Genomic DNA, 17,318 nt, shown 5'->3' on the forward strand with positions numbered 1-17,318 from the left:
CTCCACCATCCCTTATTCCAGAAATCTATTGAGGTTTCTCTCAAGATCAAAATTTGAGATTTCTCAAAATCTCTCAAGCTCTAATGCTCTTCCTCCAATTTTTCGTTTGTTATTGTTGGTTTATGTATTTTCTATGATTTTCCTATCATTTTAATGGGGTCTTGGGAGGGAGGGAAAGGGGCGAAAAGAATCTGTGACCAGTCCATCTTGAACTGGAAGTCCAGCCACCTTGAGGACTATTCCACTTCACTAAATCAGGTGATCTATGCTCAGAGAATTTAAGTGGCTCCAATCCTGGCCCCATAACTATAAATTACATGCCCTTTGGGGATATCTTTGATGATGGCATCTAAAAGCCTGATGAGAAGCCTCTGCCATTGATGTCATTAAATACTTTTTAATATCATCTAGTACTTTCAGATGCTACCTAACACAGAGAACTAGAGAACAGCTCAATGTGGGGATAAGATGAGGCAGCACTTTTGAGAAACACAAGTTTGCGCAAACAAGAAGGCACTGAGAGAATTTTCGTTTTATTCCTGGTCAAAATGTACAGCATCTTCTTTTAATCCTTTCATTCCTCCACAGATTTAATGAAATTTTTATCTTCTCATGAAATGAATATAAGGAAAATGAGAGGAAGTCTGAGACCAGAAACTGAAGTAGTTTTCAAACTATTATTTGTTCCCAAATGGCAAATCTTTTACCAGATAGTAACTTTGTTATATAGTCTCTCTTTCTCTGCTACCCCAACATGGTTATTTATTTTTAACACAGTTTTTATTTGGATCGGGCGGTGTGGGGTATGTTGGGATGGAGGCTATGTTTAATCTGTAAATTAAAAAATTTCTGAAAAAGCAAGAGACACAAAACATGCCACCCAGAGGATTTCCACTTTGCTTTTGAAAATGTTGCCCTTAAGCTATTGCCAGTCAAGTGACACTGGCTTCTGTCAGCTGTTATCAGCATACCTTCAAATTAGGAAGATCTAAAGTCAACTGAATGATTTACTTCTCTCGGAAGAATGGCCCCTTTCTTCTTATCCCCAGTTGTTGCAGTTCAGGAAACAGATCTATTTGTTCTGGTTTAAGCAGTTCATGCTTACAAAGGAAGATGGAAAGAGTCATCTGCTTTTGTAGTGTGCGGGGCTGTTGGGGGCTCCAGGCAGTAAAGCCCTGCCTGGTCATTCTTAGGAGGGAGCAGATTCATTGAGTGTCAAGAGGAGAAAGGCCAGGTGTCAGGAGTTCTGATCCTAATGGGATGAACGCTTGAGGTGGCCGTATAAACCCACTGAGAAAAGTCCAACTCTGGACTTGCTGTGAGGCTCGCCCGGGCTTGTGGTTAGGGGAAAAGTTATTCTTTTTTTTGAAATGGCTTCAGCCATCTTCCAGATTCTAGGCTAGATTTTCAGGGTAGTTTAGGTTTTTACTTGTGTGTTAATTTGTCTGTTTCTTGGAGGTGAAATGATGAGGTCATCAGGTTTTCAGGTCTGAGCAATGTGATCTTAAGTACGACTAGAGTGGGCTGTAGGCTGGTATAATGCCTGGATGAAAGTCTCAGAGTTTCTTTTAGTGGTATGACTATATTTATGATTTTATTCTTAGATGAATCTTCCCTTTTGTTAATATTTGACTGGACAGGGGCAACTTGAGTTTGGATAAAATATTATATACTGTGTCTAAACCTGTGAGCCAGTCCTCTATGATCCCCACCTCTTGGAATGCATACTTTGTGTCTTCTGCTCCTTTTGAGTACAGGCTGGACCAAATGACTTGCTTCTAACAAACAGAATGTGGCAAAAAGGATGTGATACCACTTCTGAGAATAGGTTTCAAATGATTGTGACTTCTTTCTTGCTCACACTCTCTTTATGTCAGGAGCTCAACTGAGCACAGCTGATTAAAGCGACAAGCCAAAAGTGAAAGAGCTAAGCCTTTGGTCACTTACTGTGAGGGCATAAGCAAGAGTCTACAGCCGGAGGAAGCGCCGACTTCCCCTGTTTCCTTTTCCCCATGGAATGTTGCACTTGTTGAGGGTCAGGTGGATCAGCACTTGATGGATGTGGGGGGTCAACTCAATGTTGAGGGAACCTCTAACAAAAGGCTCTGGCAGTTTTATGGACCCTGAGTTGTGTGTATGTGTGTAGGAGAATAGAATAAAACAGTACTGACTGAGTAGTGGGGAAAAGTGTCTTCAAGGTTTCTCTCTTGTCCCTTCATAAGGACATCTCAGCAGACGTACCTGAAGGGGACCTTGGCCTGCGGTCTCAGATAAATAGACCTGGGAACGAAGACACTGGAGCTGAGGAATGTAAATATACAAAAGAGCATGGCTGACCAGGGGGCCTTGAGACCTTGACCATAGCTCCCCTCAGAGGCTGCCATGCACTGGCTGTCACCAAGTCTGGTGTGGGAAGGGTGCCTTTCCACAGGGAAACGCTTTGCTGGGGGAAAGCCTTTGTAATTATGCATGGGTAGGCCTGAACGTTCACACAGAGGATTTAACCAGGAGCCAGACTCCTCACTCTCATTCTCTTTCACTCTTGCTTTTTCCCTCTTATGTTCCAGCTGCCATGCTGTGAGCTGCCCTAAGGAGAGACCCATGTGGTAAGGAACAAAGAGTGGCTACAGGTCAACAGCTAGCATTGAACTGAGGCCCTCAGTCCCATAGCCCTTGAGAAAGTGAATCCTACCAACAACTATGTGCATGAACTTGGAAGAATTTCCTTTTCCAACAGAGCCTTGAGATAGCCACATTCCTGGCTGACCCCTGACTGTAACCCTGTGGGAGGCCACTTGGCCAGAGAACCCAGCTAAGCTGGGCCCAGATTCCCGACACACAGAAACTATGAGGTAATAGGTGTTTGTTGTTTTAAGACTCTAAGTGTTGGGTGTAATCTGCCATGTAGCCATAAATAACTAATACACATGCTAATGATCTAGTGACCACATTTTGGAAAACTGCATTGATCATGGGCCCATTTCTAATGATTTCTTTCCTTTTCTTTGAAAGTAGGATAGAAGAATGATGAAATTGTGTTCTTTTCCCAAGAAGGCATAAAGAAACAAGATGCTGGTCTGGAAAAGGAGAGGTGGGAGGGCAGGAATTTATAGGTGATGAGTTCAAATATCTCTAACTATCAGCCTGTCATTTTCCTTTTCTGGTATGTGAAAGAAAAGTTTTGAAGTTAGAGAATCTATTATGTGTGTTGCAAAAGAATGGCAGGCTAAGACTTATTTTTATCCTAAAAGACTTTTCACAAATTTATCTGCACCCTCTACTTAGTACAGTATTATGAACTAGTAGGAAAGGAGGAAAAAAAAGGGAAATTTGAAAGAAGATTGAACCTAAAAGAGGTGGATGATAAAAGAGTGGCATCTCAACTAAACACACTGAGAACAGCTCTTCAGATGATTTCACCCTCCGTGCCTGTAAATAAACATCTTTGCCTCCCAAACAGGAAAGCAAAACCATGCGATGTTTTGTACACGTGTCCTGGAAATGAACACAGTGGGTCAAGGTTAATGATCAATGAAGTCAGACAGATGGCATGTGGCTGTTTTGCATGAATTGTGTCCTGGATTTTGGAATCAAAGAAGGGTTCAAGAGCAATAAGAAGGAAGAACAATAAGATTGGGGAAGTACAGATGACACTTCCTCTTCTTTCGAAAGAGCTTTACTCTCTGCTCAGCTTCTCATGGAAGTCCTGTGTAGACTGAGCCTCCAGGGCAGTGGCTGCTTAGAGTGGAATCCTCAACCTTTGCCTCAGAATAACATGAGTCTTCTGAATTCAGGGATAAAGAGCCAGCTCTTGGATTTACTCTCATTTCATTGAATGTAAGTAAAATCACTCCTTGGCTGCTGTATGAGAAGTCATTGGTTGGCATATCAAGATGGAAAAGAAATAGATTCTCTGGCACCATCCTCAGAACAGTGAGCCCTAAAATGTGACTCTTGGGACATCATATTGGCTCAGCTCTTCACAAACCTGCTGCTGTGAAACCCAGGGCTAATGGAGCTCTTTAATTCTGTTAGAGCTTCGAAGGAGAGAGTTGTGTTGTTCTCATCTGCTTTTCTGTTTCTTAAATTGATGTATTGATAGATGCTTGGACTGCAGACCATGGGTTTGATTTAGAAAAGCACAATTCCGCCTGTTTGGGTCCTGAGGAGTTCACTTGGAGAAACACTCTGTGGCCATCCCCTGGGGAGAAAGTGTGTTCTTTGTGGAGAATCCCCTTTTGTACGTAGGCAGCTGGAGGGGATTTTACTTTTAGCCAATAGTCACAGGCTTGACAAAATATCCCTGCATGAAAATGAGAACTTTGGTGATCTTGGTTCAGAGGTTTTTACCAAGGGCATTTGGGGCATTGTGTTTTCTTTGCTTGTGTATATTGCGAAAGAAATTTAATTGTAGGAGTCAGAGTTAAAGCTCACCAAGGCATCTTTGACTACAGCAGTGGACTTTATTAGTCTGTAGGCGCCTGTGTGTTTCCAGTACTGTCCTTGGCATTGTAGAGTCATAGACAGAATCTGATTCCTCTACAATTATTTATTTTACGCAGAAAATCGAAAGAACATGAGTTTCTTTCTGCTCGCATCATGCAAATAAAGAGGAAAAGGACTTCAGTTTGTGTGTTTGTTGACGTATTCATTCTTTATTTTGTAGTTTCCTTTCTTTCCTCTCTTTCTTTATATATCAAAGGTCTTTTCTGGAGAGGGTCCACGTATGAACTATTGCAGGCAAGCTGCGTTAAGCAAATACACATCATCTAAGTATGGAAATAGGAAGTTCTTTCCTGCGGTAGTTTGCTGTTGCAGTAAGAGATAAGAAATTACTTCATGACTATTGCTTGAGACTTTCCTTTTGACTTGCATCTCCTTCTTGAACAGCTCACTTCTGCTTTCCATCCTGTTGGGAGGCTAGGCAGTATGATCTTATAACCAAAGCACATGTTGACCATTTGCAAGAAAGTTGGACATAGCAAATGGTGTGTGTGAGTGAAGAAAATCCTACACAATAAGCTTTATGGCGTTGAGGAAATTGCTGCAGTTGGGGGAATTACTGTACTCCCAGCACTCAGAGCAGTGCCTGCTCCATACTATGTGCTTGGCAATCATTTCTTGAGTAACGAATGCTCAATGTTGTTCATAAACTGAGTGTTTATGGGTAGGGTCGTCTTTCCTTTCTCTCTGTTACCAACGTACTTAAGGAAATGCAGGTTGGAGGAGGTCAGAGTGAAGCAGGAGAGGAAGAGAATATGAAAGTGTGAAGAGAAGAAATGGTATGTAGAAAAGAGATGATAAGAAGCCCTAGGAGTGGGATATGGTGTGAAGGTGGGGGGGAGGACGTTGCGTAGGTGGTAGAGGTAGAGGTGGTAGTGTACAGGTGGAGCTGGTGGTGAAGGCGGTGGTGGAGGTAGTGGCATTGGTGGTGGTGGTAGTGGAGGTGATGGTGGAGGTGGTAGTGGAGGTGATGGTGGAGGTGGTAGCGGAGGTGATGGTGGAGGTGGCACTGGAAGTGGTGATGGTGGAGGTGGTTGAGGGGGTGTTGGACTCGATGGTGACGGTGATGGTGGAGGTGATGGTGGAAGTGGCATTGGAAGTGGTGGTGGTGGAGGTGGTGGCAGAGGAGATGGTGGTGGAGGAGATGGTGATAATGGTGGTGGTGGTGGTGGCGTTGCAAGTGATGATGCAGAGGGCAGTGTGATATAGCCAGGAGGAAAAATAGTTTTGGGATCAGATGCATCTATTAAAAATTTGTATCAAACACTTACTATCTCTTTTGGTCTCTGAAACTGTAAAGTGGTGATTATAATAGATTGAACTTTTTGGGTTGTTGTGCGAGGTTTAGAAATATGATTTCACAGTGCCTGACACATCATGGATTTTCAATAAATGGTAGTTATCGATATATTTTCTTCAGCTTTCGAATCACCACAGCCACTCATAAATTTACCCACCAATTAATCTTTTCTTCTTTATGCTTTTTTCTATTTTCTAAATTTCATAAAATAAGCAAGATTCTTTAAAAGTATACTTTATTAAAAATAAACATTATAAGCCTAGTTATCAGGATGGTTAAGCACATGGTGATATATCTATATAAAGAAATACCATCAATAAAATTATGTTTATAGAAATATTGTCATGATTTAATACCAAGTCAAAAAAGCACAAAGACAACTTTTTCAACTATGTAAAAATACTGCAGGGAAGCAAGATCGAGGTAAATTATGAATTGTGGGTTTATAGCTGATGGTTATATTTGTCTTTGTACGTTTCATTTTTTTCCGCAATTTTTCATTATTGGAGAATATTTGGACTAATTTAGTAATCTGAAAACAAAGTAAACACTGAATGAAAAGAAATTAACAAAAACTTAACCCTCTTTTAATTTCACATCAAAATAAAAGTATTTTTTTAGCTTTAGTGTGCTAAGGTTTGTGGTTCATTGCAATCTAAGAAATGACACAATTTATGTTATTTAATCTTTGTAAGGTATCCCCTTTGAGATGAGGACTGATACAGAATCATGTAACAGCTGTAGAATGAGAACAAGCAAATGAAATCCCCTCTGGGACTAGTTGGTCTAATTAGCTCCTAGAATCACACAAAAATGGGTTGTTTTCTGTGGATGATTTATAATTGCCTCCGAACCTGAATTGGATGACTGTCTAGCAAGTTCAAGTCTCAATTCAATAGTTAATAGTTCTAAATTAAATTTAGATTTCCCAGAATAACAGTAATTAATTTTTTTGTTTTGTTTTGTTTTGTTTTGTTTTTGAGGAAGATTAGCCCTCAGCTAACTACTGCCAGTCCTCCTCTTTTTGCTGAGGAAGCCTGGCCCTGAGCTAACATCCGTGCCCATCTTCCTCTAGTTTATACGTGGGACGCCTACCACAGCATGGCTGCCAAGCAGTGCCATGTCCGCACCCGGGATCCGAACCAGTGAACCCCGGGCCGCCGAGAAGCGGAACGTGCGAACTTAACTGCTGCGCCACCGGGCCGGCCCCAGTAATTAATTTTTTTAGGGAAGGTTGACATATCTTTATCATCTTGGTGTAAGTGAGGAGAGGTCAAAAAAAATTTTTGTGAAGTCAAGAAATAATTCCTGTTGTTGGATCTTGATCCTCCCATCTCACAAAGCCAGCTTGTCAGGGTGGAGGAGTCCCTTATCAGAGACAACAGAAATCGAGTATTTTGGCTTGTAGGTATTGGGACGAATCTCTTGTCTTTGTCTTAGAAACGATCAGATGAGAGAGAGTTGGCAGACGAAGAGGCAAAAAGATGAACGAATATGAGCAAAGGCAGGCCTCCCCAACCGACACCGGTGTTGAAATAACAGTAGAAAGGCGAAAAGTTAGCCTGCTTAAACTCACCCCCAAGTTACTAGAATGTGGATGAGCACTTTCAAAAAAGTCTGAATGAACAATGGCCAGATAGTCAGCGAAAGCTGGTTAAGGTTAGAAATGAAGGAACTAATCAGACAGACGACAAACCTCATTCCCAGGAGGAAAAACCAAATATTACCCAGCATGGAATGTGAACTGAACTAGAAATAGCAGCCCAGTAGGCTTTTGAATAGAAAGTCCGTAACATTTTCTGAATATTTCATGGTAGAGCACTGAATAAAAACCCATATTGTCAAACACTCGCTGTGTCCCAAAAGCACTGTAATTAGCACTTTCGTTATTTACATGAACAATTTCAGTCACCTCTCAAAAACAATTCTGGGAAACAGCACTGTTGTTATCTCCATGAAACTGAAGCTTCTAGAGGTAAAGTACCCAGTCTGAAACCACCCTGCTAGGCAGGGGCGGAGACGGGATTCAAACCCAGATCTTGGTGTGTCTCCAAGGCTGTCCCCTAATTACCATGCTGCACAACATTACATTGTTTCCATTTGCATTAAGGATTTTCTTCTTTATCTGCACCCATTTAAAAGATACCATCAATTGGAGTGATAATGGTAAATTATAATTCAGACATAGTGTAAATCCAACTACAGAGAATCTATGTTTATTGGGATGGTGGTCAGAAAAAATATATGTAAAAAAGATTTTCTTATATACAATAGTGATTTGACACCAAGAATTGGGACACAAAGGATGAGTATGAGCAGATTCACTTTTTACTTTGAAATCTCCTTGAGTGAAATTCCGTTCCATTTTGTTATTGACAAGATAGTGGAAAGGAATTTTTCTCTTTTTCCGGGGAACTACCCGTGCTCTGACATGACTGCACATAAGTGGTTGTCAGTGTAGCCTAATTCTTGGGCAGCCCAGTAAAGTTATGTAAGGAGTGCTTCTGAACCAGCAGGAACAAGGTGTGGTGGGGCAGTGGGGTTCACAGCTATCAGAACCATCTTGGGTAGTCCACAGCTGTGGTCAAGATACATAACAGTTTTATCACCACAGGATTCCTCCTGTTGCCCTTTTATAGCAATACAGGATCTAATTTGAAAACATTCAATTTCTACGTTGCGTGTCAACGGACCTGTATTGATGAGAATTTACAATAGACTTTATTAGTGGGAGTAGCATAGATCTAAAGGTTAGGAGACTTGAGTGTTCTGCCTGTGGAATAAAACAGTTGTGTGTTACCAACCAAGGCGTTTAACTTATCCACGCTTAACTTGTCTCATGTATAGGAGCTGAGATAAAAATATCTAAGCAGTACGCTTTGTTGTGTGGACCAAATGCGATTAAGCAGAAATGCTTTGAAGAAGGCAAAAGCATTATAAACCAATGGAACCTTCTGCCTTTGCTCGTATTCCATTTTCTTACCATGTAGAGACTCGATTGGCATACAAGAACTTTACTGGCAGAAGAGGATTAGAATAAAGATAGTAGGGGGTGTTATTGGTTGAATTGTGCCTGCCCCCTAAAAAAGATATGCTGAAGTGCTAACCCCCAGTACTTCAGATGGTGACCTTATTTGGAATTAGAGTAGTTGTGGGTGTAGTTAGTTAAATGAAGATGAGGTCATAATGGCCCTCATCCCATATGACTGATGTCCTTATAAGAAGACAGTCCTGAGAAAACAGAGACACACAGGAAGAATGCCATGTGATGATGAAGACAGAGATTGGAGTTATGTAGCTGCATGCCAAAGAATGCCAAGGAGCTGCCGACCACAGCCAGGAGCTAGAAGAGGCGAGGAAGGGTCCTCCTCTACAGTTTGAGAGAGATCATGGCCCTGCCAACACCTTGATTTCAGATCTCTAGTCTCCAGAACTGTGCAAGAATAAGTTTCTGTTGTTTGAAGCCACTCAGTTTGTGGTGTTGTGTTATGACAGCTCTAGGAAACTAATACAAGGGGTAAAGAATAAAAGTCATTTTAAGTGCTAGTAATAAATTCATCTGTATTGCTGGCAATCACTTCCAGGGACCAAATCCAACATGACTCATTTCTCTGACTAACCTGTGGCATTGGGCCTCAAACAGTGGTGTCACTTCTTCATTGAATGGGAATGAATAAAGACTCTAAACAATGAAACACACTTACAAAATGAAAATCAGCTATTGTGAAATCTATAAAAGAGCATCCTTTCATAGATTGAGTCTAGCTTGGGATTCCAGATGATTACACCCATGTGGTCATTTGCTGGATGTGGAACATTAGTGTCTATTTGGGAGGATATTTACTTCCCCAAGTTCTATACTGAATGAAAAGTTCAAATATTTTGAATTAGAAAATGACGCAATGTGATGGTGCTTTGGTCCAAATATAAAATCAAAGCCTCCAATCTAAGCATATAGCAAATGGGAACTCCCCAGTTAACGGGATGTCAGGTCATTTTAGCGGTTTCGTCTATAATTGTTGATTCTTTTGATGCATAAAGTTAGTCTGGTACCTGCATAGCTATTTTAATGACAGCACAAATAACCAGGATTTTAAGCACGTTCTTGGGTTTCTCTGCAATGTAAGAGTCTCTTAAATCTCCTTTTTAGTAGAGTTTAAATTACCTTAATTCCTATTACCATAATTATCCCTAGGAAAACAACATTCTTTTACCAGGCAAGCAGCATTGTTGGAGGCTAATTCATTTAATCTGAGCAACTAAAAACATTTTGCTCCCCCTTCTAATTGAGCCGTATTCATTTTTCCTTAGACGTTATTAATTTTATATAATCTCTTTCAAAATGCCCAACAGAAATTTGTGACTGGATAGATTCTTTCAAGTTAAACAGTGTAGAAGTTCTTTTTTTCCTGACTCTCATGAAAAAAAGGCTTTCTTAGGAGCTTTGTGCACAGATCTCTAATGTCAGAGAGGAATAGAACATTTAACCATTTGTAGGCAAATTTATATATTGATATGAAATTTTGGTTTAAAATAAAATACAGACTTCTCAGAAAGAAAAGAAATGGAACTGACTCAAAATGCTTCCCAGAAGCGTAATTTAACATTATTTCCTCCTATAGAATATAGCTTAGTGTTAGGTGTCACGACGCGCCCAAATGACACTTGGCTGCACTTATGCTAAGCCACGTTTTGAGGAGAAAACCTACAATTCTTTCCAAAAACTGAGCAAATGGCCATGAACCTGAAAAACATCCTTTTTAGCCTCCTTGTTTATGATTGCTCTTTGGATAGTTCAGAGCACAGCACAATATTGCAGAAACTTGCGATAGTTTTATTGGTTTGATGACCATAGGTAGTCTCATTAATTTCTTGAACATGTTTGAAGATTCTGCTATTCTAATAAATTAATGATTGCAACAGGAACATTTTCTCAATTCCTTTAAGGTGCAGGTGAGTTATAACAAAACTTATTCTTTCTACCTTTTAAAAGTCTCAAGCAAATTATGCTAAAAGCCTTATTTTCTGGTTCCTTCTGAGAATATAAATCCCAACCACTCTTACTATCCCGACAAAATAGGTAAAGAGTTGTTCTCACTCATGAGCGTGAATGTTAATCATATAATCATATATGATGAGTGCCCATGTTTGAGTATTTAACATTCACCAAATGCCTATTGAATACCTAATATCTTCCAGGTATTTCATTGCAAGAGAACAAACAAGATCACCTTTTAAGTTCTCTTATAATCATGTGAATTAAAACTACCTTTTCTTGGTTAGATTCATTTACAGCCATTCTCTGAAAGAGAAGGATATGAACTTGAACTCTCTTGGTCAAATATGGCCCAGGTTTCCAGCTACAGCTGGATCTCACCCTGGAACACAAGGTACCAAGATTTCCTGCACTTGCATTTTCCTTTTTTTTTTTACTGTACAGGATGTTTATTAGGTCGTGTCCTTGGGTCAACATATGTGGATAGAGTAACCAATTCATTCTGGTTTTCCTGGGACATTTTTGTTTTTAGCACTGAAAATCCAGCATCCTGGGAACTCCTTTGGTCTATGGAAAACTGGGACTGTTGGTAACCCCACCTGTGAAAGGGAGGGGACAGAAGCAGGATTGAACAGAGGGAGAAGTCAAGCTGCAGTGCAGGCCCGATGACCTCAGCCAATCCCATGGAGAAAGAATTCTGGAATTAAATTGGTCCATCAGACATATCCAGCATCAAGCTGAAATGGCCAGGCCTTGTTAAGCAAATGGGTAAAAAATTTTAAATTCTACCAAGTTTATCCTCTTATTTTATTTATTTTGTTTTTTTAATTTTTATTTTTTTCGGATGTACATCATATTTCAAATTCTGTATACATTACATCATGTTCACCACCCGAACACTAATTATAGTGCATCCCCTCACCTGTGACCCTAATCACCCCTTTTGCCCTCCCCCGTCCCCGCTTCCCCAATGGTAACCACCAGTCCAATCTCCAATGCTATGTGTTTTTTTTTTTTTTGTCGTTTTTATCTTCTACTCATTAGTGAGATCATATGGTATTTGACTTTCTCCCTCTGACTTATTTCACTCAGCATAATACCCTCAAGGTCCATCCATGTTGTCACAAATGGCTGGATTTCGTCATTTCTTATGGCTGAATAGTAGTCCATCGTGTATAAATACCACATCTTCTTTATCCATTCGTCCCTTGATGGGCACCTAGGTTGCTTCCAAGTCTTGACTATTGTGTATAATGCCGCAATGAACATAGGGGTGCACATATCTTTATGCCTTTGTGTTTTCAAGTTCTTTGGATAAATACCAAGCAGTGGAATAGCAGGATCATATGGTAGATCTATCCTTAATTTCCTGAGGATACTCCAAACTGCTTTCCATAGTGGCTGCACCAGTTTGCACTGCCACCAGCAGTGAACAAGGGTTCCCTTCTCTCCACACCCTCTCCAACATTTGTTGTTTCCTGTCTTGTTAATTATAGCCATTCTGACCGGAGTGAGGTGATACCTCATTGTAGTTTTGATTTGCATTTCCCTGATAGCTAATGATGTTGAGCATCTTTTCATATGCCTGTTGGCCATCTGTATGTCTTCTTTGGAGAAATCACTGTTCAGATCTTTTGCCCGTTTTCTAATTGGATTGTTGGTTTTTTTGTTGTTGAGCTGTATGAGTTCTTTGTATATTTTGGGTATTAACCCCTTATCTGATACATGGTTTGCAAATATCTTCTCCCAATTGTTAGGTTGTCTTTTCGTTTTGTTGGTGGTTTCCTTTGCTGTGCAGAAGCTTTTTAGTTTGATGTAGTCCCATTTGTTCATTTTTTCTTTTGTTTCCCTTGCCCGGTCAGACATGGGACTTGAAAATATGCAGCTCAGACCAATGTCATAGAGCGTACTGCCTATGTTTTCTTCTAGAAGTCTCATGGTTTCGGGTCTTACATTCAAGTCTTTAATCCATTTTGAGTTGATTTTTGTGCACGGTGTAAGGGAATGGTCTTCTTTCATTCTTTTGCATGTGGCTGTCCAGTTTTCCCAACACCATTTATTGAAGAGACTCTCCTTTCTCCATTGCATGCTCTTGGCTCCCTTGTCGCATATTAGCTGTCCATAAACGTATGGGTTTACTTCTGGGCTCTCAATTTTGTTCCATTGATCTGTGTGTCTGTTTTTGTGCCAGTACCATGCTGTTTTGGTTACTACGGCTTTGTAGTATAATTTGAAAATGGGGAGTGTGATACCTCCAGCTTTGTTCTTTTTTCTCAGGAATCCTTTGGCTATTCAGGGTCTTCTGTTCCATATAAATTTTAGGATTCTTTGTTCTATTTCTGTAAAAAATGTTGTTGGAACTTTGATAGGGATTGCCTTGAATCTATAGATTGCTTTAGGAAGTATGGACATTTTAACAATGTTAATTCTTCCAATCTGAGAGCACGGAATATCTTTCCATTTCTTTGTGTCTTCTTCGATTTCTTTCAACAATGTTTTATAGTTTTCAGTGTACAGATCTTTCACCTCTTTCATTAAGTTTATTCCTAGGTATTTTATTCTTTTTGTTGCAATTGTAAATGGGATTGTATTCTCAATTTCTCTTTCTGCTGCTTTGCTGCAAAGAGTGACAGTTTCACTTCTTCTTTTCCAGTGTGGATCCCTTTTATTTCTTTGAATGTTTGGTAGAATTCACCAGGGAAGCCATCTGGTCCTGGACTTTTATTTTTTGGGAGGTTTTTGATTGCTGTTTTGATCTCCTTACTGGTGATGGGTCTATTCAAATTTTCTGCATCTTCTTGGTCCAGTTTTGGCATGGAGGCGCTCAGTTGTTTCAGGCTTTGGAAGGTGGGGCTGATCCTTTTTATGGCTATTTGTGAAGCACAAGTCTTCTACCGCTGATAAGCCTCTCCCCACTCTGGACCACATACACAGTCAGCACAGTCCTGGTCCGTGCACACTTCTCAACCCCGGGGAGCGTACCCCACCGCCACACTGCAGAGGCCCCCACCTCTGCCCCAATGCCCCCCACAGTTCACCTGGTCCTCATACAAGCCCTGCCCCACAGAGGAAGACACCTTTGCCTGCCTGTAGAGGATCAAGGCACTCAGTCAATGCAGGCTGAAACGTAGCCAGAGGGCTTGCTGTTAGGTGGGGCCAGTCCCTAGGGCAGGTTGCCTGCCCTGGCTAAACTGGATTAAATCTGTGCTCTAGTGGGTGTGGCAGACCCCTGGGCTAGCAGCCCAAGGGGCGCACCTCAATGGCCCCTACCGTGTCATACCAGCACGCCTGGACCAGCTCAGAACAACGGCCCCCACCAATGTCTCAGTCTCAGGAGAGGATCCTCCTCTCACCAAGATGCCCCCAGAGCCCACCAAGTGAGTATCGTTTCACCAAAGGACAGTCAGCCTTCTCTCTGGTGATTTTAGGTTGCTGCAATGAGTGAGTTTGTGCGTGGGCCCATTAAGACCCGGATCTTTTCGGCTTTCGGCTGATAGCTTTTCTGGGGTGTCCTCGCTGCAGTTAATAGCCAGCAAAGCCAGACAGTACGACCCCCGTCTCAGCTGGGCTGAGTCCGAAGGATGGTTATAGCTCTGGACCTCACTCCTCTAGGGAGGTCTGCGTACCTTAGGGTGGCTCCCGCCTGGCCAGCTGAGAAGCTCCACTGCTCCCAAAGGTGGCTTTTTTCCTCTCAGGCCGGAGTTACTGCCTCTTCTGCTTTCGTCAGGACTGTCCCTTGTCGTGGGGGTTCTTTTTATCCAGTTTTCAGTTTTCAATCCAGGGTGATTCTTCCCAAAATTTTTGTAACCTGGTTGTGTTCGTGGGAGGAGGCGAGTGCAACGTCTGCTCACAGCGCCATCTTGATGAGATCCTGCACTTGCATTTTCAACTTGATTAGTCAACTAGAGCTGCTTCTGCATAGGTTACAGGCACTTAAGAGGCAATCATCAAGCAAGGTTTGAGCTAGGCACTAGAGTACTATTTAGTTTTCTTTTGTGAACACTCACAAACATTCCAAAGTTATGTGCAAATCGGTTGCCTTGAGAGGAATGCCAGACCCCCAGCTCTTCTGAGCCGAGAAGCCAGCATGAAGAGAGAAACACGAGAGCATTCATCAAAGAGAATAAGTGAGTGGAGCGAATAAGGCTGGTGATTCCCTCCGGAGCGACCTTGCTTTCAGGTTTTGGTGTTCCTGGCAGTTGCTAAGTCCTAGACATGGGGTATGGTTATTTCCACTTTGCGTTAAATATTTACTCCTGTGTGCTTTGCTTTGGGAGCAAATTTGCAAGAGATTCCCCTCTCCATCCTGGACCAAGTTCAGGCATTGAGCACTCATGTCTACTCCCCACAGCTGTTTCTTACTGTGTGGACATGGGCCTTTTACCAATGGATATAGACCCCTGGCCAGTGAGGTTTCCTCAATAATGCTTGGGACTTTCTGGGCAGTGGGAGCCACTGAGGTGAGCCTTCAAGTGAAGGCAGAAAACAAGGTTCAGGGGGTCTCCTTGTTTCTGATTGTAGGTTCCACATCCCTCGTGGCTGTGTGTTACATGTAGCTAGTACAACTGTTATTACTAAGAGTTAACTTACTATCTGCCAGGGAAGGTGTTAAAGGCTGTGCATTCATTGGCTAATTTCTTAATCAAATAACTCTAGGAGGTGCTGCTATTAACTAGATCCTCTTTTACTGATGAAGAAATGGACTCAGAGAGTTTAAGAACCTGGCTCAAGTTGACACAGTAAGTGGTATAGTCAGGATTCCAACCCCAACAATTTGCTTTTGGGGTCAGAATTTGAACCTGGATCTGTTTGACCTGAGAGTTCAGTAACATATGGCTGCCTTGAGGGCATGAAGAAAAGGATGCTGCATGATTTCTTATTTTTAGATGAGGGTGTTTTGTGCTTGTTCACGTTTTCCCCCATTCTTGGAGCTGAGGGTGTATGTAATCGAGCCCCATTTAGGCCAGAGGGAGCTTGTTTGGGTGGGGAATATAATGTGAGGAGTGCTTGGACAGATCTCCCGAGCACTAAGGAAAATCTCATTCCTAAAGACACTTCCAGTGCCAAGCTGAGGAGGGTTGGGGCAGAGAGAGGGGACCTTTGCTTCTAGGAAGTCAGACTGAAAGAGGAAGAAACAAAAGATTAAAAGATAAGAAGGCACAATTTTGAGAGGAGGTGTTTGATTGGTCTCCATTCATGCTTCTATTTTTATAAGACCAGAAAAAGTTGTCGAGAAAAAGAAAAGGTTAGTAGATATCAAACTAGATAAAGAGAGGGAACAAAGAATCTATTTAGGCAAACGCATTGAATTCAGCCTCATATTAAATTTATGTTATCAACTATCTTGCTGTTTACTGCTTAAGTTTTTTAAAATAATTCTTTTTCTTTACACACATATAATGCATGTTTATTGCCCATAAGGCATATAAGCAAGAAGAAAAATATTTCCCATGATCCTACCATATTGAAATAATCATAGTGAACATGTTGGTGTAAATCTTGAACACTTTTTCCTTTTTTCTTTATATATGTGTGAATTTAACAAAAACGAGATAAAAATGGGGCCGGCCCAGTGGTGCAGTGGTTAAGTTTGCACATTCCACTTTGTTGGCCCAGGGTTCGCTGGTTCAGATCCTGGGTGCGGACCTATGCACCGCTTGTCAAACCATGCTGTGGCACGCATCCCACATATACAAGAGAGGAAGATGGGCACAGATGTTAGCTCAGGGTGAGTCTTCCTCAGCAAAAAGAGGAAGATTGGTGGTGGGAAAAAAAAAAAAAAGAGATGAAAGTGTACTTTGATATATTAAAGTCATGATCCTAACACATTATACATTTTAGATGTAATAATCGATCATTTAGGAGGGCAGTAGCCAAACTTTCTGAATGGATAATGACCGTTCAGTGAAAAGAGCTCTTTTTTCATAATCGAGCATAGGAAGGCTCAGACATGCAGAATTAGCAAATATTGGAAAGAATTGACAAGTCTAACAGATTTTCAAACAAAAAAGTGAGTAGTAGTCATGTGAAGCAAAATAAAGCAGGAGATAATAAAAGAGCAAGAAGTAGGAGATGAGGGGCCCCAGCGTGAATCTGAAGAGGCAAGTTTTGGGGGTTTCATAGCAGCTGGCGGCAGCTATCTTTTGAAAAGAGAGTTTTCCTCAACTGACCTGCTCTTTTGCAACTTTGTTTTGGTGTCTGGAGGCCCTGCAGACTAGTGTTGGGGCCTGATCTCTACCTGTCTTTCAAGTCTATCAGCATCATCACTCATACGAGTTTTTGAGTTATTTGACTGTAAGTGATATTGAAAGATAATTTCTTAAATGTAGAAATTCTCTTATGTTCCCTGAGAAATTCAACCCAATTCAGTAAAAAAATTTGTGAGGATTTTTTTCTGTATCAAACATTGTGGAAAACATAAACTAAATATTAAAAAATGATAGTCCCTAGAATATCATACTAATGTACAGGGGCAAAAACCCTACACATGAAACATTAGGCAAAAGGACCCAAAGTGAT

General features: G+C 41.2%; 1 protein-coding gene across 3 annotated transcripts in view; it reads left to right on the forward strand.

The window, feature by feature from the left end:
• The first annotated feature begins 3,604 nt into the window (after positions 1 to 3,604).
• The window catches only part of IPCEF1 (interaction protein for cytohesin exchange factors 1), a 171,897-nt gene continuing 158,183 nt past the window's right edge, over positions 3,605 to 17,318 (forward strand). Inside the window, exons 1-2 of one of the 3 annotated variants that reach the window (XM_005608171.4) lie at positions 3,698 to 3,837; positions 11,332 to 11,567. The gene's annotated coding sequence lies outside the window, so the exon portion shown is untranslated. Of the gene's footprint in view, positions 3,838 to 11,331; positions 11,568 to 17,318 lie in introns of all 3 variants that reach the window. The other 2 variants (XM_005608172.4, XM_023632939.2) reach the window with 2 other exon arrangements.

Source organism: Equus caballus, chromosome 31, assembly GCF_041296265.1.
Source record: "Equus caballus isolate H_3958 breed thoroughbred chromosome 31, TB-T2T, whole genome shotgun sequence".
Classification (NCBI taxonomy): Eukaryota; Metazoa; Chordata; class Mammalia; order Perissodactyla; family Equidae; genus Equus; species Equus caballus.